The 24,273-nt window shown below is 46.8% G+C and overlaps 1 protein-coding gene across 3 annotated transcripts in view; it reads right to left on the minus strand.

Moving 5' to 3' along the window:
- Positions 1-24,273, minus strand: part of slc12a5a (solute carrier family 12 member 5a) — a 277,239-nt gene that overhangs the window by 96,163 nt on the left and 156,803 nt on the right. The window lies entirely within an intron of this gene.

Genomic DNA, 24,273 nt, shown 5'->3' on the forward strand with positions numbered 1-24,273 from the left:
TCTGCCTTCTCTCCCCCTCCAGCCCTTCTCTAAGATGGCAGATAGCGCCCTCTCTCGCCTGGAGTCATGTCTTTTAGTGAGGCCGAGGCAGCCATGTGCGCTGACGGTAGGGTACCACTAACTGCATGCCCTCTCTGTACTCTTCTCTCTCTATGGGGTAGAGAAGGAGAGGGGTTTCTGAGAGAAGGAGAGATGGGGTTATGACAGAGAGAAGGAGATATGGGGTTATGACAGAGAGAAGGAGATATGGGGTTATGACAGAGAGAATGAGATATGGGTTTATGACAGAGAGAAGGAGATATGGGGTTATGACAGAGAGAGGGGGGGTTATGACAGAGAGAGAGAGAGGGGGTTATGACAGAGAGAGAGAGAGAGGGGGTTATGAGAGAGAGGGGGGGTTATGACAGATGGACAAAGAGAGAGGGGTTTATGACAGATAGACAAACAGAGAGAGACAGAGAGAGAGCAATGGTAGGTTACGGGGGGACTCTTTGGGGAGATTCACCTACTGCTCACCTCTTGGCCACAGTACAGTAGACTATATGATCACAGACATTGACCCTTTCTCTCTCAGCTCATTCACTGTCAAGCCACTAACACCTCTGTCTGATCAAAGCCAAATTACGTTGTTCCTCAAAAGAACAGACATGGAAACAACCACACATTCACAGCCCAGTAAGCTGTACAACATCAGAAATTCATACAGATGGGCCCAAAACAGCACAGATGAATATCAGAAAGCAACCTGTAACCAAAATATCCAAACACTCTTAGATAACTTTCTGGATACCACATTCACTCACAGTAAAGAAGGCATCAATCTAGCAGTACAAAACATCAACTATATATTCAGGCAAACGGCAAATGAAGCACAATTGAAATTGATAAAAAACAAAACAAAAAAGATCACAGATGACAACTGGTTTGATGCAGATTGTAAAATTATAAGGAAAAAACTTAGAACACTATCCAACCAAAAGCACAGAGACTCAAATAATGGTGAATTACGCCTTCATTACTGTGAGACTTTAAAACTCTATAAACGTACACTCAGAACCAAAAAAGCACAGTACAACAGCAAGCAGCTGACACTAATTGAGGAGTCCATAAACACAAACAACTTCTGGCAAAATTGGAAAAAACTTTAAAAAATCTAAACAAGAGGAATTAGCGATACAAAATGGTGACATATGGACAAACCATTTTAAAACACTCTACAACACCGTTCAAATTGACACAAACGCAGAACAACGCCAAATTCATGAGAAGTTGAATGAATTAGAAAAAGCTATAAAGGACAATCAAAATCCACTGGACTCCCCAATTACTGACCAGGAGCTCTATAAGAAACTTCAGGCCCTCAAATTTAAAAAGGCATGCGGACCTGATGGCATCCTAAATGAGATGCTCAAACTCAGTAGTGCAAAATTTCAATTGGCTATATTAAAACTGTTTAATTTGATCCTGAGTGTAGGTTATTTCCCTGACATCTGGAATCAAGGACTCATAACCCCAATCTTTAAGAACAGAGACAAATTTGACCCTAACAGTTACAGAGGTATTTGTGTGAACAGTAACCTGGGGAAGGTTTTCTGTAGTATTATCAATGTAAGAGTTCTAAACTTCCTTAATAAGCACAATGTCTTGAGTAAAAGCCAAATTGGATTTATACCAAAACATCGCACAACTGATCATATTTACACCCTACACACCCTGATAGATAAACATGTCCACCAAAATAATACCAAAATATACGCTTGCTTTATCGACTTCCAAAAAGCATGTGATTCTATTTGGCATACAGGACTGTTCTACAAAGTTATTGAAAGTGGTGTAGGGGGTAAAACATATGACATAATTAAATCAATGTATACTGGCAATACATGCAGCATTAAAATTGGTATGAAAATAACAGAATTTTTTAACCAGGGGCAGGGCCTTCGCCAGGGTTGCAATCTGAGCCCTGCACTCTTCAATATTTACATTAATGAATTGGCCACTATTCTAGAAAAATCCTCAGCCCCTGGTGTTAGTCTCCACAATTCAGAAGTTAAATGCCTACTCTTCGCAGATGACCTATGCCTGCTGTCACCCACAGCACATGGCCTACAGCAGAGCCTGGACCTGCTAGAGCAGTACTCTGGGCCCTGGCAGTAAACCCCAAAAAGACTAAAATACTGATTTTCCAGAGAAGATCCAGATCTCAGGGAATTAGACCAAAGTTCTCAATTGGTACAAAATATATAGAGTACTGTACACACTACAATTACTTAGGTTTAAAAATAAGCTCAACTGGACACCTTAATGAGGCAGTGAATGAACTGAGAGAGAAAGCACGCAGGGCATTCTACGCCATTAAAAAGCAAATTCAAATTGAAATACCTATTAAAATTTGGCTAAAACTAATTGAATATGTCATTGAACCAATTGCACTTTATGGCAGCGAGGTGTGGGGTCCACTTGCAAAACAAGATTTCATCAAATGGGACAAACACCCCATTGAAACCCTGCATGCAGAGTTCTGTAAGATTCTCCTACATGTCCAGAGGAAAACTACAAACAATGCATGCAGGGCAGAATTAGGCCAATATCCACTAATAATAAAAATTCAAAAAAGAGCAATTAAGTTTTGGAAACATCTAAAATACAGTGACCCCCTCTCATATCATTACCAAGCCCTGCAATGCCAAGAGCTGAGCAAAGAAAAGAGTCCCCTCATCCAGCTGGTCCTGGGGCTGAGTTCACAAACCTGTTCTACTAACACACTGAAGCCTCAAGACCAGAACATCCAATCAATCAGGATAAACCAAATTACAACACAGTCAAAACAAAACTACATTGCTTATTGGGAAACACAAGCACAAACACAAAGCAAAATGCAGTGCTATCTGGCCCTAAATCGACAGTACACCGTGGCTAAATATTTGACCATGGTTACTGATCAAAACCTTAGAAAAACCTTGATAAAGTACAGGCTCAGTGAGCACAGCCTTGCCATTGAGAAGGGTAGACACAGGAAAACCTGACTCCCTGTAGAGGAAAGGCTGTGCAACCACTGCACAACAGCAGAACCTGAGACAGAGCTGCATTTCCTGACAAAATGTAAAAAAATATAAAACAATTAGAGAGTGTCATTTTCCCAAATTTGAAACCCTTATTCAAGGTTTCAAAGACCTCTCTGATGAGGATAGGCTACTCGTCCTGATGGGGGAGGACGCAGAGAGCTGTGGGTTGGCAGCGCACTACATTGCTGCCTGCCATAAGTTGAGGGACAGTGTCTGACAGACCAATCAACCTGCACATGTACTCTACTGTATGCTTATTGTTATTGTTGAATGTATGGTTATTTTGACCCTTGGGTATTGTTTTTACTGTTGTTCCGTTGACAAAGTTGATTCTCGTTTTTTTATTTATTTTTATATTGTAAATATCCAAAATAAGCTTTGGCAATATGTACATTGTTACGTCATGCCAATAAAGCAAATTGAATTGAATTGAGAGAGACAGAGAGAGAGAGAGAGAGACAGAGAGAGAGAGATAGAGAGACAGACAGACAGTTAGAGAGAGAGACAGTTAGAGAGAGAGAGAGAGACAGTTAGAGAGACATAGAGAGACAGTTAGAGAGAGATAGACAGTTAGAGAGAGATAGACAGTTAGAGAGAGATAGAGAGACAGAGCGACAGAGAGAGACAGAGAGAGATAGAGAGACAGAGAGAGATAGAGAGACAGAGATGGACAGAGAGAGACAGTTAGAGAGAGATAGAGACAGACAGAAAGAGAGAGACAGTTAGAGAGAGATAGACAGAGACAGACAGAAAGAGAAATACAGTTAGAGAGAGATAGAGAGACAGAGAGCTGATTTCTAACTGCAGAAGGAGAATATTAAAAGCTTCTGCTGTATTTTGGTTCCAGCTCACGTCGACCCACACCAGAAATACATGCTGTTTAAAACTGTCCATTTTTGCAACATGTTGTGGGTTTTTTAGGGCATGTCATGTATTTTCATCCGTAATATCGGATATATTCACGGAAGAAAACTACACAAACTATACCGTATATTAATACACACAAATCACTACTATATTGTATAGAAATCAAGTCCCATACACACATCCACACACACATCCACACACACAACCACAGACAAGAATTTAGGCTGTTGTAAGACTTCCCCCGGATCCAAAGCCCAGGTCATTAAGACTCTTCTAGGATCCAAAGCCCAGGTCATTAAGACTCCTCTAGGATTCAAAGCCCAGGTCATTAACACTCCTCTAGGACCCAAAGCCTAGGTCATTAAGACTTCTCTAGGATTCAAAGCCCAGGTCATTAACACTCCTCTAGGACCCAAAGCCTAGGTCATTAACACTCCTCTAGGAACCAAAGCCCAGGTCAGTAACACTCCTCTAGGACCCAAAGCCCAGGTCATTAAGACTCCTCTAGGATCCAAAGCCCAGGTCATTAACACTCCTCTAGGAACCAAAGCCCAGGTCATTAACACTCCTCTAGGACCCAAAGCCCAGGTCATTTGATCGTTTGTTGTACAGTCTGGCAGCCTTCCTTACATAATCAATAATGAACAACTTGAGTCCTTTTGTGCAGTGTTGTGTTTGGCAGGGTAATATATCCTAAATGAGGGTGTTCCACACAACTCCCATATACTTTATTTCTCCCTGGCCCATCTCTCCTGATATGAAATGAATTAAAATGCCAACATCAAAGGAACAATGATGAATTTCTGAAAATAAGTGATGGTCCTCAGACATTCTGCCTTTTTATCATTGACCATGTTCTCTTCTTATCTGTGGTCAACCTCATACTGTCCATGCAGACTGTAACTAGAGCTTACAGGGGCAATCAGCAAGTACTTAGTGAACCAAGCTTTCACATTGGTGGAAGAATACAGTCCCTGTTTAGTACAGATCTGAAATTTCATTTCTCAAAAGTGAAATGTCATCAACGGTCCCAAAGATGGTGTTATAACATTGATGATGTACTCACTATTCCAAATGTAAGAGACAGAGTATGATATGGTGCTGCATAAGGTCAATCACATTTCATAACACAATCATATAAACTGCATACTGAAATCCCTATGAATTTTGCTGTCTCCAGTACTACTCTCTGTTCATCATATATGCAGTCACTTTAACCATACCTACATGTACATACTACCTCAATAAGCCTGACTAACCGGTGTCTGTATATAGCCTTGCTACTCTTATTTTCAAATGTCTTTTTACTGTTGTTTTATTTCTTTACTTACCTACACACACACACACACACACACACACACACACACACACACACACACACACACACACACACACACACACACACACACACACACACACACACACACACACACACACACACACACACACACACACACACACACACACATACTTTTTTTTCGCACTATTGGTTAGAGCCTGTAAGTAAGCATTTCACTGTAAGGTCTACACCTGTTGTATTCGGCGCACGTGACAAATAAACTTTGATTTGATTTGATTGATTGAAAAAGCTCATCAACTTGGAATGTATCTAATAGACGGTGCATTCAGAAAGTATTCAGACCCCTTGGCTTTTTCCACTTTGTTACATTACAGCCTTATTCTAAAATGTATTAAATAGTTTTTTCCCCCCGTCATCAGTCTACACACAATACCACATAATGACAAAGCAAAAAAGGCCCTGCGATAGACTGGCGTCCTGCCTAGGAGGTGTACTTCTACATCAAGCTGTCTGACGCTATAGCAACAGAAGAGAGGCTCCTGCTCCTATGAGCCATTCTGGCTCGCACAAGCCAAGGCTACTTAATTGCTTACAATATACTGTATAAGGTATATCCTAATATCCTAATATAATTTGGAAACCACCTCATTGAAATCTCCTATATATCCCTGTGACATCACAGACAGCGCTAAACAGCAGACTGGCCAGCAGAGTGACTTTCCCATGATTACTTATTAATGGTGATGAGGTGTCTGGCGCGTCACCACTCAAGAGCATGTCATGTTCCTGGCAGGGGCCTCTTGGAGATTTCCTGTCACTTGGAGGCCCCCGGAGAATCCCCCCCCCCCCCCATCCTCACCTGTCTCCATTTCCCGTACTGCCAGTCAATGTCACAGCCGCTTCTTTTACCACATCTTGGCTAAATTGCTCTGTGAGTTGGCATGTCATTCCATTTCAGCAGATATCAATGAATAGATGATGTGACCTTAAGTGGAGCGGGATTCTGAGCAACTTAAAATTTTTGGTAGGCTGTATTTAAGCAATAAGGCCCGAGGGGGTGTGGAATACGTATGACCAATATACCACGGCTAAGTGCTGTTCTAAGGCACGACGCCAAGTGCAGTGCCTGGATACACCCCTTAGCTGTGGTATATTGGCCAAATACCACACCCCCTCGGGCCTTATTGCTTAAATACAGTCTCCCAAAAATGCATAAACAGACAGAACCCGAGGGAATGTGGATATAGCTTTAGGGGTCTCGTTACAGAGCCACAAGATTGAATGGTGACACTATCAGAGTGTTAAGTGGAGTCCACTTATGGTGTGTGCCGGCGGGTTTCAGGGTCAATTCCCTCTCAATCCCAGGCAATTCAGGGATTGAATTCCAAATCAAATCAAATCAACGTTTATTTGTCACGTGCGCCGAATACAACAGGTGTAGATATTACAGTGAAATGCTTACTTACAGGCTCTAACCAATAGTGCAAAAAAGGTATTAGGTGAACAATAGGTAAGTAAAGAAATAAAACAACAGTAAAAGGACAGGCTATATACAGTAGCGAGGCTATCAAAGTAGCGAGGCTACATACAGACACCGGTTAGTCAGGCTGATTGATGTAGTATGTACATGTAGATATGGTTAAAGTGACTATGCATATATGATGAACAGAAAGTAGCAGTAGCGTAAAAGAGGGTTTGGTGGGTGGTGGGTGGGACACAATGCAGATAGCCCGGTTAGCCAATGTGCTGGAGCACTGGTTGGTTGGCCCAATTGAGGTAGTATGTACATTAATGTATAGTTAAAGTGACTATGCATATATGATAAACAGAGAGCAGCAGCAGCGTAAAAAGTGGGGTTGGGGGGGGCACAATGCAAATAGTCCGGGTAGCCACTTGATTACCTGTTCAGGAGTCTTATGGCTTGGGGGTAAAAACTATTGAGAAGCCTTTTTGTCCTAGACTTGGCACTCCGGTACCGCTTGCCATGTGGTAGTAGAGAGAACAGTCTATGACTGGGGTGGCTGGGGTCTTTGACAATTGTTAGGGCCTTCCTCTGACACCGTCTGGTATAGAGGTCCTGGATGGCAGGCAACTTAGCCCCAGTGATGTAATGGGCCGTACGCACTACCCTCTGTAGTGCCTTGCGGTCAGAGGCCGAGCAATTGCCGTACCAGGCAGTGATGCAACCAGTCAGGATTCTCTCGATGTTGCAGCTGTAGAACCTTTTGAGGATCTCAGGACCCATGCCAAATCTTTTTAGTTTCCTGAATAGGCTTTGTCGTGCCCTCTTCACGACTGTCTTGGTGTGTTTGGACCATTCTAGTTTGTTGTTGATGTGGACACCAAGGAACTTGAAGCTCTAAACCTGCTCCACTACAGCCCCGTCGATGAGAATGGGGGCGTGCTCGATCCTCCTTTTTCTGTAGTCCACAATAGTATTGGTTACTTTGAGGGATAGGTTGCTATTCTGGCACCACCCGGCCAGGTCTCTGACCTCCTCCCTATAGGCTGTCTTGACGTTATCGATGATCAGGCCTAACACTGTTGTGTTGTCTGCAAACTTAATGATGGTGTTGGAGTCGTGCCTGGCCATGCAGTCGTGGGTGAACAGGGAGTACAGGAGGGGACTGAGCACGCACCCCTGGGGAGCTCCAGTTTTGAGGATCAGCGTGGCAGATGTGTTGCTACCTACCCTCACCACCTCGGGGCGGCCCGTCAGGAAGTCCAGGATCCAGTTGCAGAGGGTGGTGTTTAGTCCCAGGATCCTTAGCTTAGTGATGAGCTTTGAGGGCACTATGGTGTTGAACGCTGAGCTGTAGTCAATGAATAGCATTCTCACATAGGTGTTCCTTTTGTCCAGGTGGGAAAGGGCAGTGTGAAGTGCAATAGAGATTGCATCATCTGTGGATCTGTTTGGGCGGTATGCAAATTGGAGTGGGTCTAGGGTTTCTGGGATAATGGTGTTGATGTGAGCCATTACCAACCTTTCAAAGCATTTCGTGGCTACGGACGTGAGTGCTACGGGTCTGTAGTCATTTAGGCAGGTTGCCTTTGTGTTCTTGGGCACAGGGACTATGGTGGTCTGCTTGAAACATGTTGGTATTACAGACTCAATCAGGGACATAATGAAAATGTCAGTGAAGACACCTGCCAGTTGGTCAGCACATGCCCGGAGCACACGTCCTGGTAATCCGTCTGGCCCCCGTAGCCTTGTGTATGTTGACCTGTTTAAAGGTCTTACTCACGTCGGTTACGGAGAGCGTGATCACACAGTCGTACGGAACAGCTGATGCTCTCATGCATGCCTCAGTGTTGCTTGCCTCGAAGCGAGCATAGAAGTGATTTAGCTCGTCTGGTAGGCTCGTGTCACTGGGCAGCTCGCGGCTGTGCTTCCCTTTGTAGTCTGTAATAGTTTGCAAGCCCTGCCACATAAGACGAGCGTCGGAGCCGGTGTAGTATGATTCAATCTTAGCCCTGTATTGACGCTTTGCTTGTTTGACGGTTCGTCGCAGGGCATAGCAGGATTTCTTGTAATCTTCCGGGTTAGAGTCCCGCACCTTGAAAGCGGCAGCTCTACCCTTTAGCTCAGTGCAAATGTTGCCTGTAATCCATGGCTTCTGGTTGGGGTATGCACGTACAGTCTCTGTGGGGACGACGTCCTCGATGCACTTATTGATAAAGCCAGTGACTGATGTGGTGTATTCCTCAATGTCATCAGAAGAATCCCGGAACATGTTCCAGTCTGTGATAGCAAAACAGTCCTGTAGTTTAGCATTTGCTTCATCTGACCAATTTTTATAGACCGAGTCACTAGTGCTTCTTGCTTTAATTTTTGCTTGTAAGCAGCTTTGTACGCGTCTCTGTGTGTGGAGTACAGGTGATCTAGAATTGTTTTCCCTCTGGTTGCACATTTAACATGTTGATAGAAATTTGGTAGAAGTGATTTAAGTTTCCCTGCATTAAAGAATTGCACTTCGTACAGAGAGATGCCATGTACAATTCAACTGACAGGATTTGAAATGGAACTGGCCCAAAAGTTTTTCCCCATTATAGTGCATGGACAAATGGCTTAAGTTCATCTGCATTAGCTTCCTCATCATTCCTCCCCTCTAGCTTCCTCATCATTCCTCCCCTCTAGCTTCCTCATCATTCCTCCCCTCTAGCTTCCTCATCATTCCTCCCCTCTAACTACCTCATCATTCCCCCCCTCTAGCTACCTCATCATTCTTCACCTCTAGCTACCTCATCATTCCCCCCCTCTAGCTACCTCATCATTCTTCACCTCTAGCTTCCTCATCATTCCTCCCCTCTAGCTTCCTCATCATTCCTCCCCTCTAGCTTCCTTATCATTCCTCCCCTCTAGCTTCCTCATCATTCTTCACCTCTAGCTACCTCATCATTCCTCCCCTCTAGCTTCCTCATCATTCTTCACCTCTAGCTTCCTCATCATTCCTCCCCTCTAGCTTCCTCATCATTCCTCCCCTCTAGCTACCTCATCATTCCTCCCCTCTAGCTTCCTCATCATTCCTCCCCTCTAGCTTCCTCATCATTCCTCCCCTCTAGCTTCCTCATCATTCCTCCCCTCTAGCTTCCTCATCATTCTTCACCTCTAGCTACCTCATCATTCCTCCCCTCTAGCTTCCTCATCATTCCTCCCCTCTAGCTTCCTCATCATTCCTCCCCTCTAGCTTCCTCATCATTCCTCCCCTCTAGCTTCCTCATCATTCCTCCCCTCTAGCTTCCTCATCATTCCTCCCCTCTAGCTTCCTCATCATTCCTCCCCTCTAGCTTCCTCATCATTCTTCACCTCTAGCTACCTCATCATTCCTCCCCTCTAGCTTCCTCATCATTCCTCCCCTCTAGCTTCCTCATCATTCCTCCCCTCTAGCTTCCTCATCATTCCTCCCATCTAGCTTCCTCGTCATTCCTCCCCTCTAGCTTCCTCATCATTCTTCACCTCTAGCTTCCTCATCATTCCTCCCCTCTAGCTTCCTCATCATTCCTCCCCTCTAGCTTCCTCATCATTCCTCATCAATAATTTGTTCTTAACTGACTTGCTTAGTTAAATAAAAGTTAAATAAAAAAAAAAAAAATTCCTCCCTTCTAGCTACCTCATCATTCTTCGTCATTCCTCCCATCTAGCTACCCCAGCTAGCACATTTGGTTCTTGGAAGTTGTGGGAACGTACGTTTTTGGTTTCCCATTGGTTCTGGGGACGAAGCCATACGTTTCCTGACCGATAATCCGGAATGTTTTTTAAACGTTCTGAGAACAGACGTGAACATTTTTGCCTGTTCTGGGAATGTAAATGTTTGAACTCTTAGGAAACGTTCTGTTAAAGTAATGAAATACCAAGAAAATAACGTTATTTTGTCAAGTTCCTTAAATGAGCTGAGAATGTTCCAAAGACAGGCAACTATCCTGCACCATTCCCAGAACTTTGTGGGAAGGTTGTATGTAAATAAATAACCACAGGATAACCTCTCACCGAGCTCTAAGAAGCATGGTTCTCAGAATGTTACAGTATGTGCAAGCTGGGTACCTCATCCATTCCTCCCCTTTCGTTCAGCCCAGAGGTGTGCTGCTCCCTGCTCATCCGTGTACCATAATGGAGCTGTGGGTTATCAGTGACCCAGATTGCTACAACAGTAGGTGAATGATATCCGGTCAGCATTACTATGCAGTCTTAACTGTAGTAATCACGTGGGTGCAGACTATAGAATGCAAGTCTAAGGCAGACCTCGGTGCTAGCTATTACGCTCTGTGAAAATTGTCAGATCGGTGGAAACCCAAACTGGTCAAATTTCTTGTCCCCCAACCCCCCCAAAAAGTTGCTTGCTCCAGGAAAAACCTCCCCCCTCAGTCCTGTGTGATCTATTCATCTTTATTATGGGTTTTCACGTAACTTGGACATGCTAAGCCAGTGGAGGTTGGGTCTAGGTGCAATTCTGGCACAACAGAGACATCCTCTGTCTTGGTGAACAAAGGTTACAAAGTCAGACAGACAAATAGTTCCAGGTAATCTGCTTTTCAACATTAAAGGGCCTATACAGTGAACTATGCACATTTATGAGAATGAATGCTATGGAGACGAAAATAACAGCATTGACTCTATAGTATGCATTTAAACGTTTTGAACTTGTCTGAATACAAGGATTGAAATAATTACAAGGCTGTTTAATTGATTGACTGACATGACAGTCTTGAGTGGTCCAAAAGCAAACCATCACCGACACTTAAACAACACTGGGCTATTTGAACACACGCGGACACGCAAAGTCTACAAATGCCTACACAGGACCATAAATAGACACAGTATGTAGCTCATCTCTCTCATACTCCCTTTATTTCTGTCTCTCTCTTCCCTCTCTCTTCTCTGTCTCTTCTCTCTCTTCTCTCTGTCTCTCTCTTCCCTCTCTCTGTCTCTCTCTTCCCTCTCTCTTCTCTCTGTCTCTCTCTTCCCTCTTCCCTCTATCTTCTCTCTCTCTTCTCTCTGTCTCTCTCTTCCCTCTGTCTCTCTGTCTCTCTCTTCCCTCTGTCTCTCTGTCTCTCTCTTCCCTCTGTCTCTCTGTCTCTCTCTTCCCTCTGTCTCTCTGTCTCTCTCTTCCCTCTCTCTTCTCTCTCTTCTCTCTGTCTCTCTCTTCCCTCTCTCTTCCCTCTCTCTTCTCTCTCTCTTCTCTCTGTCTCTCTCTTCCCTCTCTCTTCTCTCTCTCTCTTCTCTCTGTCTCTCTCTTCCCTCTGTCTCTCTGTCTCTCTCTTCCCTCTCTCTTCTCTCTCTCTTCTCTCTGTCTCTCTCTTCCCTCTCTCTTCTCTCTGTCTTCTCTCTGTCTCTCTCTTCCCTCTCTCTATCTCTCTCTTCCCTCTCTCTTCTCTCTGTCTCTCTCTTCCCTCTCTCTTCTCTCTCTCTCTCTTCCCTCTATCTTCTCTCTCTCTCTCTTCCCTCTATCTTCTCTGGCTCTCTCTTCCCTCTCTCTTCTCTCTGTCTCTCTCTTCTCTCTCTCTCTCTTCCCTCTCTCTGTCTCTCTCTTCCCTCTCTCTTCTCTCTGACTCTCTCTTCTCTCTCTTCTCTCTCTCTTCTCTCTCTCTCTCTTCCCTCTGTCTCTCTGTCTCTCTCTTCCCTCTGTCTCTCTGTCTCTCTCTTCCCTCTCTCTTCTCTCTCTCTTCTCTATGTCTCTCTCTTCCCTCTCTCTTCCCTCTCTCTTCTCTCTCTCTTCTCTCTGTCTCTCTCTTCCCTCTCTCTTCTCTCTCTCTTCTCTCTGTCTCTCTCTTCCCTCTGTCTCTCTGTATCTCTCTTCCTTCTGTCTCTCTGTCTCTCTGTCTCTCTGTCTCTCTCTTCCCTCTCTCTTCTCTCTGTCTCTCTCTTCCCTCTCTCTTCCCTCTCTCTTCCCTCTCTCTCCTCTCTCTCTTCTCTCTGTCTCTCTCTTCCCTCTGTCTCTCTGTCTCTCTCTTCCCTCTGTCTCTCTGTCTCTCTGTCTCTCTCTTCCCTCTCTCTTCTCTCTCTCTTCTCTCTGTCTCTCTCTTCTCTCTGTCTCTCTCTCTGTCTCTCCTCTCTTCTCTCTGTCTCTCTCTTCTCTCTGTCTCTCTCTTCTCTCTGTCTCTCTCTCTGTCTCTCCTCTCTTCTCTCTGTCTCTCTCTTCTCTCTGTCTCTCTCTTCTCTCAATTCAATTCAATTCAATTCAATTTGCTTTATTGGCATGACGTAACAGTGTACATATTGCCAAAGCTTATTTACAATATAAAAAAGAGAATCCAAATTGTCAACGGGACAACAGTAACAACAATAACCAAGTGTCAAAATAACCATACATTGAACAATAACAATAAACATACAGTAGAGGACATGTGCAGGTTGATTGGTCTGTCTCTCTGTCTCTCTCTCTGTCTCTCCTCTCTTCTCTCTGTCTCTCTCTTCTCTCTGTCTCTCTCTTCCCTCTCTCTTCTCTCTGTCTCTCTTCACTCTCTCTTCTCTCTTCCCTCTCTGTCTCTCTCTTCTCTCTCTCCCCTCTCTCTTCTCTGTCTCTTCTCTGTCTCTTCTCTGTCTCTCTCTTCCCTCTCTCTTCTCTCTGTCTCTCTCTTCTTTCTCTCTCTCTTCCCTCTCTCTTCTCTCTGTCTCTCTCTTCTTTCTCTCTCTTCTTTCTCTCTTCTCTCTGTCTCTCTCTTCCCTCTCTCTTCTCTATGTCTCTCTCTACCCTCTCTCTTCTCTCTGTCTCTCTCTTCCCTCTCTTTTCTCTCTGTCTCTGTCTCTCTCTTCCCTCTCTCTTCTCTCTGTCTCTCTCTTCCCTCTCTTTTCTCTTTGTCTCTCTCACATGAATCTACTGACACACACAGGTTTCATATTGTGACATTTCCAGTGAACATCCAATGCTACAAATAATAACAATGTAACAACGCTCCCCTCTCCAACATACTATTGACAGAACAAAGCAATTTACACTTGTGGAAACCAAACAAGCCCCCCCCCCCCCCCATTATTATTAGTATGCCTGAGATCCAGCTGAATATGAATTTTAATGCAGCTCCGCCACGGAGGTTACGCCTTTGACACAGTCGCCCGCCAACCAACCATCCCAGAGCTGACAGCAGCTATTTTCTCTGATTGGCTAGAAATGAGATTGGCGGAAGAACGTAGGGAAAGAGCTAGCGTAGCTCCTAGCACATTGATGAATGTGTAGGCATTGTAATTTCCTCTTACGGCTTTGTGCCATACCGCTAGCTGGGCACATTGTTCATGTGTACACACATCGCCAGGCACAATATTATACACTATCTTTATAACTCTCTCATTCAACTCAGGCAAACTAGATGACACCTGCCCTGGTCCAAAGTAGTGCACTATATAAGGAATAGGGTCCCATAGGGCCCTGATCCAAAGTAGTGCACTATATAGGGAATAGGGTGCCATGTGGGGGGCAACCCAGATTACACGTGCTGGCAGAGTGAAGAGAGCCAGGGGATATAATGAGAGACAGCCTCGCATCAGAGACAGAGCCCGGTAGAGAAACACTGGAGCTGGGATAAGAAAAGGATTTGAACCAAAATGACCTCTCCGTAGACTAAGGCTGAGCGGCTGAGACCCCTCTGTAGACTACGGCTGAGACCTCTGCGGCTGAGACCTCTCCGTAGACTACGGCTGAGATCCCTGCGGCTGAGACCACTTCGTAGACTACAGCTGAGACCCCTCCATAGACTACGGCTGAGATCCCTGTGGCTGAGACCCCTTCGTAGACTACGGCTGAGACCCCTTCGTAGACTACGTTTGAGACCCCTCCGTAGACTGCGGCTGAGACCCCTACGGCTGAGACCTCTCCGTAGACTACGGCTGAGACCCCTTCGTAGACTACGTTTGAGACCCCTCCGTAGACTGCGGCTGAGACCCCTCCGTAGACTACGGCTGAGATCCCTACGGCTGAGACCCGTCCGTAGACTACGGCTGAGATCCCTATGGCTGAGACCTCTCCGTAGACTACGGCTGAGACCTCTCCGTAGACTACGGCTGAGACCCCTCCGTAGCCTGGGGCTGAGATTTCAAATGATTTGTTAACGTTGTCTGTTTGAGAGAGCATAGTGTCTGGGGAAAGAACAGTCGGTAAAGTGACTGACTGAACAGTGGTATTTATCCACAATCATTATGATCCTCAACATTCTAATTAAAATATACTGTATCTGGGACAAAACAGTTTTGATTTACATTTGGTTGAGTTGTCAACTAACGTGAATTCAACGTGAAATCAACCAAATCCCCATGTCATTGGATTTAGGTTTGCAAATTCAATTAGTTTCCCACGTTGACTCAACGTCATCACATGTATTTTTGGGTTTGAAATGACGTTGATTCAACCAGTGGGTTAACACTTGTCCTGCTTTCTCCAGCTCTCCTGGCAGCCCTGTAACTCAAACTCTGCCCAAATTCAAGTACTACTACTTCTTGACTCGCTCAATACAGAAGTGGTCAGATGACGCGGATCACTCTGAGGTGTATGATATTCTCTCTCTCTCTCTCTCTCTCTCTCTCTCTCTACCCCCCCTCCATTTGTTTTGTACACTGCTGCTACTCACTGTTTATTATCTATGCATAGTCACTTCACTCATACCTACATGTACAAATGACCTCTAACCTGTATCCCCGCACACTGACTCGGTACCGGTACCCCCTGTATATAGCCTCCACACTGACTCGGTACTGGTACCCCATGTATATAGCCTCCACACTGACTCGGTACCGGTACCCCATGTATATAGCCTCCACACTGACTCGGTACCGGTACCCCATGTATATAGCCTCCACACTGACTCGGTACCGGTACCCCCTGTATATAGCCTCCACACTGACTCGGTACCGGTACCCCATGTATATAGCCTCCACACTGACTCGGTACCGGTACCCCATGTATATAGCCTCCACACTGACTCGGTACCGGTACCCCATGTATATAGCCTCCACACTGACTCGGTACCGGTACCCCATGTATATAGCCTCGTTATGTTATTGTGTTACTTTTTATTATTTTTTACTTTCGTTTATTTGGTAAATATTTTCTTAACTCTTCTTGAACTGCACTGTTGGTTAAGGGCTTGTAAGTAAGCATTTCACTGTAAGGTCTACACTTGTTGTACTCTGCGCATGTGACAGAAAAAGTTTGATTTGATTTGATTCTACATCTGCGCACTCTCCAGTCCACCGGTCTTAGACCATGTTTAATTCACAGGGGAGCAACAGACAGACACTGTCAGGCAAGCCTCCACAGTTAGACGCACTGTGCTGTTATGCCAGTTAGCCAGGTGAAGTTAGCTACACTTGATCCCCATTGGATTTTCAACTTCATGGTCCTCCAGGTACATGGCAGCCTGGCAGCAGGGTACGGAGAAGAGCAGACCCTGTGCTGTTCAGTGCAACCACTAGGCAGAGGACAATCCTGCACAGGGACTGCCTAGAAGGGAAAGATGCATTCATTGGTGTGGAGCTTGACAGGTCCAGTGGGCTGCAGGACAGAAGTGAAGGACAGAGGGAGGGAGGAGGCTGTTTGGGACTGATTCCTTACTGTCACAATACAGAGGCGGATGCAAGATGCAAGCAACGATGGTTTAATGAAACAGTTTACAACATCAACAGGACAGACAGATTATACTCAGACGTAATCCAACCCAGGGCCTAGGGCGCATCCTCTGATGATAGCGTGCTGAGAAATCCAAGGGAGTGTGTCCGGCTGGGTAGGAAGGAGCACAGCAGATAATCCACACAAGGGCGGCGAGAGAATGAGCACTGACACACGACACAACCTCAGGGAAGAAACAACGATCTGACAACAAGAAACACAGGTTACAGAACCTACAAAGGGGAAGATAATTAATTCCAGCTGGCGCAGACAATCAGGCCAAGATAGGGAACCACGCCCACACAAACACAGGAGAGAGAGAGAGAGAGAGAGAGAGAGAAAGAGAGAGTTAGGCAGTGGATTCATGAACCGTGACAATACCCCCCCCCCTAGGAACGCCTCTTGGCGTTCCCAGACAAATTTACCTGTCGATTGAAATCATCGATAAGGGAGTGATCCAGAATGTCCCTAGCGGGTACCCAACTTCTCTCCTCCGGACCGTAACCCTCCCAGTCTACCAGGTACTGGAATCCGCGTCCCCTCCTTCTCGAGTTCAAAATCCGATTGACAGAAAAGGTGGTCTCCCCATCAACAAGTCGTGGCGGCGGGGGAACCGGGACCGGCGGGTTAATGCGTGCCTGAAACACCGGTTTTATCTTGGACACATGGAAGGTAGGATGAACTCTTCTATACGCCGGAGGAAGCTTGAGCCGAACCGCCACCGGACTAATGATCCTGGTTACCTTGAATGGCCCGATAAATTTGGGGGCAAGCTTGTTAGAAACGGATCGGAGTGGAATGTTCTTCGTGGAAAGCCACACTCTTTGTCCAACGACGTATACCGGAGGCTTCGACCGGTGGCGATCGGCCTTAGCCTTGGTGCGCGCCCCCACCCGGAGGAGAGTCTCACGGGCTCTGCTCCATACGTGACGGCACCTCTGGATGAAAGCGTGAGCGGAGGGAACAGTGACCTCGGACTCTGTACTGGGAAAGATAGGTGGCTGGTAACCTAAACTACACTCAAACGGAGAGAGACCCGTGGCTGCCACTGGCAACGAATTGTGAGCGTACTCAACCATAGAGAGTTGTTGACTCCAGGAAGAGGGGTTCTTAGAAACCAAACATCGCAACACTCTCTCCAAATCTTGGTTGGCCCTCTCCGTTTGACCGTTGCTCTGGGGATGAAACCCTGAAGAAAGACTGACACTTGCTCCCAGTAACCTACAAAACTCCTGCCAAAACTTGGACACAAATTGGGGCCCCCGGTCAGAAACTACGTCCATCGGCAGGCCATGTAAGCGAAAGACATGATCCACGACCGTTACCGCTGTTTCCTTGGCAGATGGTAATTTAGGCAAGGGAATAAAATGAGCCGCCTTCGAGAACCGGTCCACCACGGTCAACACAACCGTCTTGCCCTGGGAGGGCGGGAGACCGGTAACAAAATCTAGCGCAATGTGGGACCAGGGTCTCGAAGGGACCGACAGCGGTTGGAGTAACCCATCTGGGGGTCGATTAGAACTCTTCCCAGTGGCACAAACCGAGCAAGCCAAGACAAAACTGTGAATGTCACGAGCCATCAGCGGCCACCAAAAGCGTTGCTTCACTAAAAAGCTAGTACGGCTGACTCCTGGATGACACGCTACGTTGGAGCAATGCCCCCACCGAATAACATCGGACCGACACCCCTCCGGCACAAACAACCGATTAGGTGGGCAACCGGGCGGAGGCTCTACTCCTTCTAAGGCCGTTTTGACCCTCGATTCAACCTCCCATGTGAGAGTGGAGACCACTAGGGTCCCGGGTAGGATGCACTCGGGAGTGGATGGACGTTCGGAATGGTCAAAAATGCGAGAAAGGGAATCGGGTTTGACATTCTTGGAACCCGGGCGATACGAGAGCGAGAAGTCAAAACGTCCGAAAAAGAGTGCCCACCGCGCCTGCCTGGAGTTGAGTCGCTTGGCGGTTCTGATATATTCCAAATTCTTGTGATCGGTCCAAACTATAAAAGGTACCCCCGAACCCTCTAACCAATGGCGCCACTCCTCCAGTGCTAACTTCACTGCCAACAACTCTCTGTTGCCAATGTCGTAGTTGCGTTCCGCAGGTGATAACCGATGGGAAAGGAACGCGCAAGGGTGCATCTTGTCGTCCGAAGAGGAACGTTGGGAAAGTACCGCACCTACCCCCACCTCTGAAGCGTCCACCTCCACCACGAACTGACCCGAGGGATCGGGAGCTATGAGGATGGGAGCCGAAACAAAGCGGCTCTTGAGTTTGGTGAATGCAGCCTCGGCTGCATCGGACCACCTGAACGTCACTCTGGGGGAGGTTAAGGCGGTAAGAGAAGCGACTATCTGGCTAAAGTTGCGAACAAAACGCCGGTAGAAATTGGCAAATCCCAGAAACCTCTGTAGGGCCTTACGGGAATCTGGGCTTGGCCAATCCACCACAGCCTTAACCTTGTCAGGATCCATGTGAATACCTTCAGTCGAGACGATGTAACCTAGGAATGGAACGGATTGTGCCTGGAAAATGCATTTCTCCGCCTTGACAAAAAGTCCATTCTCCAACAACCTCTGAAGCACTCGTCTGACGTGCTGAACGTGTTCCTGGAGAGAAGAAGAAAAAATCAGTATGTCATCCAGGTAAACATATATGAACTGATCAATCATATCTCTCAGCACGTCATTGACGAGTGCCTGGAAAACCGCTGGGGAGTTGGATAACCCAAAAGGCATGACCAAATACTCGAAGTGCCCTCTGGGGGTGTTAAACGCGGTCTTCCATTCGTCCCCCCTCCTTATGCGAACCAAATGATAAGCATTACGTAAATCCAACTTAGTGAACACGGATGCTCCCTGTAACCTTTCAAAGGCTGAGGACATCAACGGTAAGGGATAGGTATTCTTCACTGTGATGTTATTCAACCCACGGTAATCAATGCAAGGACGCAGAGATCCGTCCTTCTTCCCCACAAAGAAGAACCCCGCCCCCGCTGGAGAAGAGGAAGGACGAATGAATCCAGATGCCAGAGAATCAGAGATGTATCTCTCCATAGCCTCTCTCTCAGGAACAGAGAGTGAATATAACTTGCCTTTAGGCGGAGACTCACCTGTCAATAATTCTATTGCACAGTCATAGGGACGATGCGGAGGAAGAGAAGCAGCACGGGACTTACTGAACACCTCCTTCAGGTCGAGGTATTCAACGGGCACGTTAGACAAATCCACTGCCTCCTCTAGAAACACAGAATCAGACACAGATGAACAAGCAGACACTAAACAGGACTCAAGACACTTGTTACTCCACATGGATATAGAGTTATGACCCCAGTCAACTCTGGGGTTGTGTTGGGTGAGCCAAGGGTGGCCGAGAACTACTTGTGCAAGGGGTGAGTCCATGAGTAGAAATGATAGTGTCTCAGTGTGATTGCCAGAAGTGATGAGTGTGATAGGTTCAGTGGTGTGAGAAATGTTGGCGAGTTCTTGACCATTGAGAGCGTTGACGGCTATCTTGTGCGTGAGTGAGGTGACAGGAATCTGGAGTTTGTGAGCGAGCTTGAAGTCCATGAAATTACCCTCTGCTCCTGAGTCCAGTAAAGCTTGGGTGTCGTGCGTGTGGGTGGCCCATCTTAGTCTTACCGGGAGGAGAGTAGATGATGAGGTCTTCTCTGTGGTGACACCACCCGATAGTAGCCTCATACTTACTACCGGGCCTGATCTTTTACCGGACAGGAGTGGATAAAGTGGCCCGCTCTACCACAGTAGAGACAAAGTCCTTGGGATCTCCGCCTCTCCCTCTCCTCCCGGGAGAGGCGAGCTCTCCCCACCTGCATGGGTTCGTGAGCGGAGGCTGAACTGGCCGTGTTCCCGCTGCTGGCATGCCAACCCTCCGTGTCGTTATACGGTCTGTTAGGGCATGCTCGGCGGCCAATACGACTCAGACGAGCGTCGACCCTCAATGCTAGTTCCACTAGTCCATTTAAACTCCTGGGAAGGTCCAGAACATAAATCTCCTTCTGGATCCGGTCCTCCAGCCCATGCAGGAACATGTCCCACTGCGCCTCCTCGTTCCACTGACATTCTGCGGCCAGAGTGCGGAAGTGAATGGAGTATTCCGATACTGAACGGTCTCCTTGGCGAAGGTCAGCGAGTAGTCTGGCCGCCTCCCTACCCGCCACGGCCCGATCGAAGACCCTTCTCATCTCCTCGGAGAGTGTCTGGAAAGAGGTGCAGCATGGGTCCTGGTTCGCCCACACCGCCGATCCCCAAAGGGCCGCTTTGCCTGATAGCAGGGTGAGTACGAATGCTACCTTAGACTGTTCACGGTTGAAGGTCCGTGGCTGCAACGAGAAATGCATGGAACATCTCGTCAGAAAAGCTCTGCAATAGTCAGGATCACCTGAATAACCCTCTGGTGTCGGTAGCCGTGGCTCTAGCTGGGAATCCGGCTCTGGCGGGGCGGGTTGAACTGCCGGTGTAGGTGGCGCAGCGAGACCCCCCAGATGTTGTAATTGTTGGGTCAGCTGGGATACCTGCGTCGCAATGGCTTGTACTGCCCGACCTGTGCTGGAGATGTTCTCCTCTTGTTGATCCATTCTCGTGATACTGCGGGAAATGAATTCGGTCAGACTCGTTGAACTCGCTGCATCCATGGTAGGGTCAGATCGTTCTGTCACAATACAGAGGCGGATGCAAGATGCAAGCAACGATGGTTTAATGAAACAGTTTACAACATCAACAGGACAGACAGATTATACTCAGACGTAATCCAACCCAGGGCCTAGGGCGCATCCTCTGATGATAGCGTGCTGAGAAATCCAAGGGAGTGTGTCCGGCTGGGTAGGAAGGAGCACAGCAGATAATCCACACAAGGGCGGCGAGAGAATGAGCACTGACACACGACACAACCTCAGGGAAGAAACAACGATCTGACAACAAGAAACACAGGTTACAGAACCTATAAAGGGGAAGATAATTAATTCCAGCTGGCGCAGACAATCAGGCCAAGATAGGGAACCACGCCCACACAAACACAGGAGAGAGAGAGAGAGAGAGAGAGAGAGAAAAGAGAGAGTGAGGCAGTGGATTCATGAACCGTGACACTTACACACCGGTAGAATAAATGCCTGCAGAGCAACACCTCAACTCCTTTACTTTTTTTCAAGCTGTGCAAGGTGGGAGGGGAGAAGAGGGTGGAGGGGGAAGGAGGGAGTGTGGGAGGAAGGAGAGAGGAGCAAAGGCAGAGAAGGGGGATCAATATATTTTCATGATGTCATATATTTAAAATTCACCTTCACTTCTCACATGGCAGCGAACCAATTTATCTCGGAAGCACATTTCCGCACCGGTGTCAAAGCGGTGCCAAAGCGGTGCCAAAGCGGTGTCAAAGCGGTGCCAAAGCGGTGCCAATTCTGGACGCAGAGCCAAACACTATTACACTTTTATTACACTGGGCACATAATGTGCTCCTGATAGCAGGGGAATGAGATGCCCGTGCTACACAAAAGGTCAAATAGGGGTGCTTATATTTGTCCTGTTTCACTGCATGTACCAGTGGGTAACCTGTACCAGTGGGTAACCTGTACCAGTGGGTAACCTGTACCAGTGGGTAACCTGTACCAGTGGGTAACCTGTACCAGTGGGTAACCTGTACCAGTGGGTAACCTGTACAAGTGTGTAACCTGTACCAGTGGGTAACCTGTACCAGTGGGTAACCTGTACGAGTGGGTAACCTGTACCAGTGGGTAACCTGTACCAGTGGGTAACCTGTACCAGTGGGTAACCTGTACCAGTGGGTAACCTGTACCAGTGGGTAACCTGTACAAGTGTGTAACCTGTACCAGTGGGTAACCTGTACCAGTGGGTAACCTGTACCAGTGGGTAACCTGTACCAGTGGGTAACCTGTACCAGTGGGTAACCTGTACGAGTGGGTAACCTGTACGAGTGGGTAACCTGTACAAGTGGGTAACCTGTACCAGTGGGTAACCTGTACGAGTGGGTAACCTGTACCAGTGGGTAACCTGTACGAATGGGTAACCTGTACCAGTGTGTAACCTGTACGAGTGGGTAACCTGTACCACTGGGTAACCTGTACGAGTGGGTAACCTGTACGAGTGGGTAACCTGTACCAGTGGGTAACCTGTACGAATGGGTAACCTGTACCAGTGGGTAACCTGTACGAGTGGGTAACCTGTACCAGTGGGTAACCTGTACGAGTGGGTAACCTGTACCAGTGGGTAACCTGTACCAGTGGGTAACCTGTACCAGTGGGTAACCTGTACCAGTGGGTAACCTGTACCAGTGGGTAACCTGTACGAGTGGGTAACCTGTACGAGTGGGTAACTTGTACCAGTGGGTAATCTGTACCAGTGGGTAACCTGTACCAGTGGGTAACCTGTACGAATGGGTAACCTGTACCAGTGGGTAACCTGTACGAATGGGTAACCTGTACGAGTGGGTAACCTGTACCAGTGGGTAACCTGTACCAGTGGGTAACCTGTAACAGTGGGTAACCTGTACGAATGGGTAACCTGTACCAGTGGGTAACCTGTACCAGTGGGTAACCTGTACCAGTGGGTAACCTGTACGAGTGGGTAACCTGTACAAGTGGGTAACCTGTACCAGTGGGTAACCTGTACCAGTGGGTAACCTGTACCAGTGGGTAACCTGTACGAATGGGTAACCTGTACCAGTGGGTAACCTGTACCAGTGGGTAACCTGTACGAAGTGGGTAACCTGTACCAGTGGGTAACCTGTACCAGTGGGTAACCTGTACGAGTGGGTAATCTGTAACCAGTGGGTAACCTGTACGAGTGGGTAACCTGTAACCAGTGGGTAACCTGTACGAGTGGGTAATCTGTAACCAGTGGGTAACCTGTACGAGTGGGTAACCTGTACGAGTGGGTAACCTGTACCAGTGGGTAACCTGTACGAGTGGGTAACCTGTACCAGTGTCAGGTGTGAAACGGGAATTAGTTTTTTGCATATCCCAACTCCCCCTGAGACACCCTCAGAGAGTGGGGTCAGAGCCAGGGATCAGACATTCTTGACGGAGACTCCGGAGCAATTAGGGTTATGAATATAGATATTTTTTATTTTATTTTAACAAGGAAGACATATTGAGACCTAGGTCTCTTTTCCAAATGCCCCCTGTATAATACAATATAAATATACACATTATACACAATATATATACAGTTGAAGTCGGAAGTTTACATACACTTAGGTTGGAGTCATTAAATCTCATTTTTCAACCACTCCACAAATTTCTTGTTAACAAACTATAGTCTTGGCAAGTCGGTTAGGACATCTACTTTGTGCATGACACAAATAATTTTTCCAACAATTGTTTACAGACAGATTATTTAACTTATAACTCACTGTAAATGTGTAGACCTCCACAAGTCTGGTTCATCCTTGGGAGCAATTTCCAAACGTCTGAAGGTACCACGTTCATCTGTACAAACAATAGTACGCAAGTATAAACACCATAGGACCACGCAGCCGTCATACCGTTCAGGAAGGAGACGCGTTTTGTCTCCTAGAGATGAGTGTACTTTGGTGCGAAAAGTGCAAATAAATCCCAGAACAACAGCAAAGGACCTTGTGAAGATGCTGGAGGAAACAGGTACAAAAGTATCTATATCCACAGTAAAACGAGTCCTATATCGACATAACCTGAAAGGCCGCTCAGCAAGGAAGAAGCCACTGCTCCAAAACCACCATAAAAAAGCCAGACTATGGTTTGCAACTGCACATGGGGACAAAGATCGTACTTTTTGGAGAAATGTCCTCTGGTCTGATGAAACAAAATCAGAACTGTTTGGCCATAATGACCATCGTTACGTTTGGAGGAAAAAGGGGGAGGCTTGTAAGCTGAAGAACACCATCCCAACCGTGAAGCACGGGGTGGCAGCATCATGTTGCGGGGGTACTTTGCTGC

Source organism: Salvelinus alpinus, chromosome 12, assembly GCF_045679555.1.
Source record: "Salvelinus alpinus chromosome 12, SLU_Salpinus.1, whole genome shotgun sequence".
NCBI lineage: Eukaryota > Metazoa > Chordata > Actinopteri > Salmoniformes > Salmonidae > Salvelinus > Salvelinus alpinus.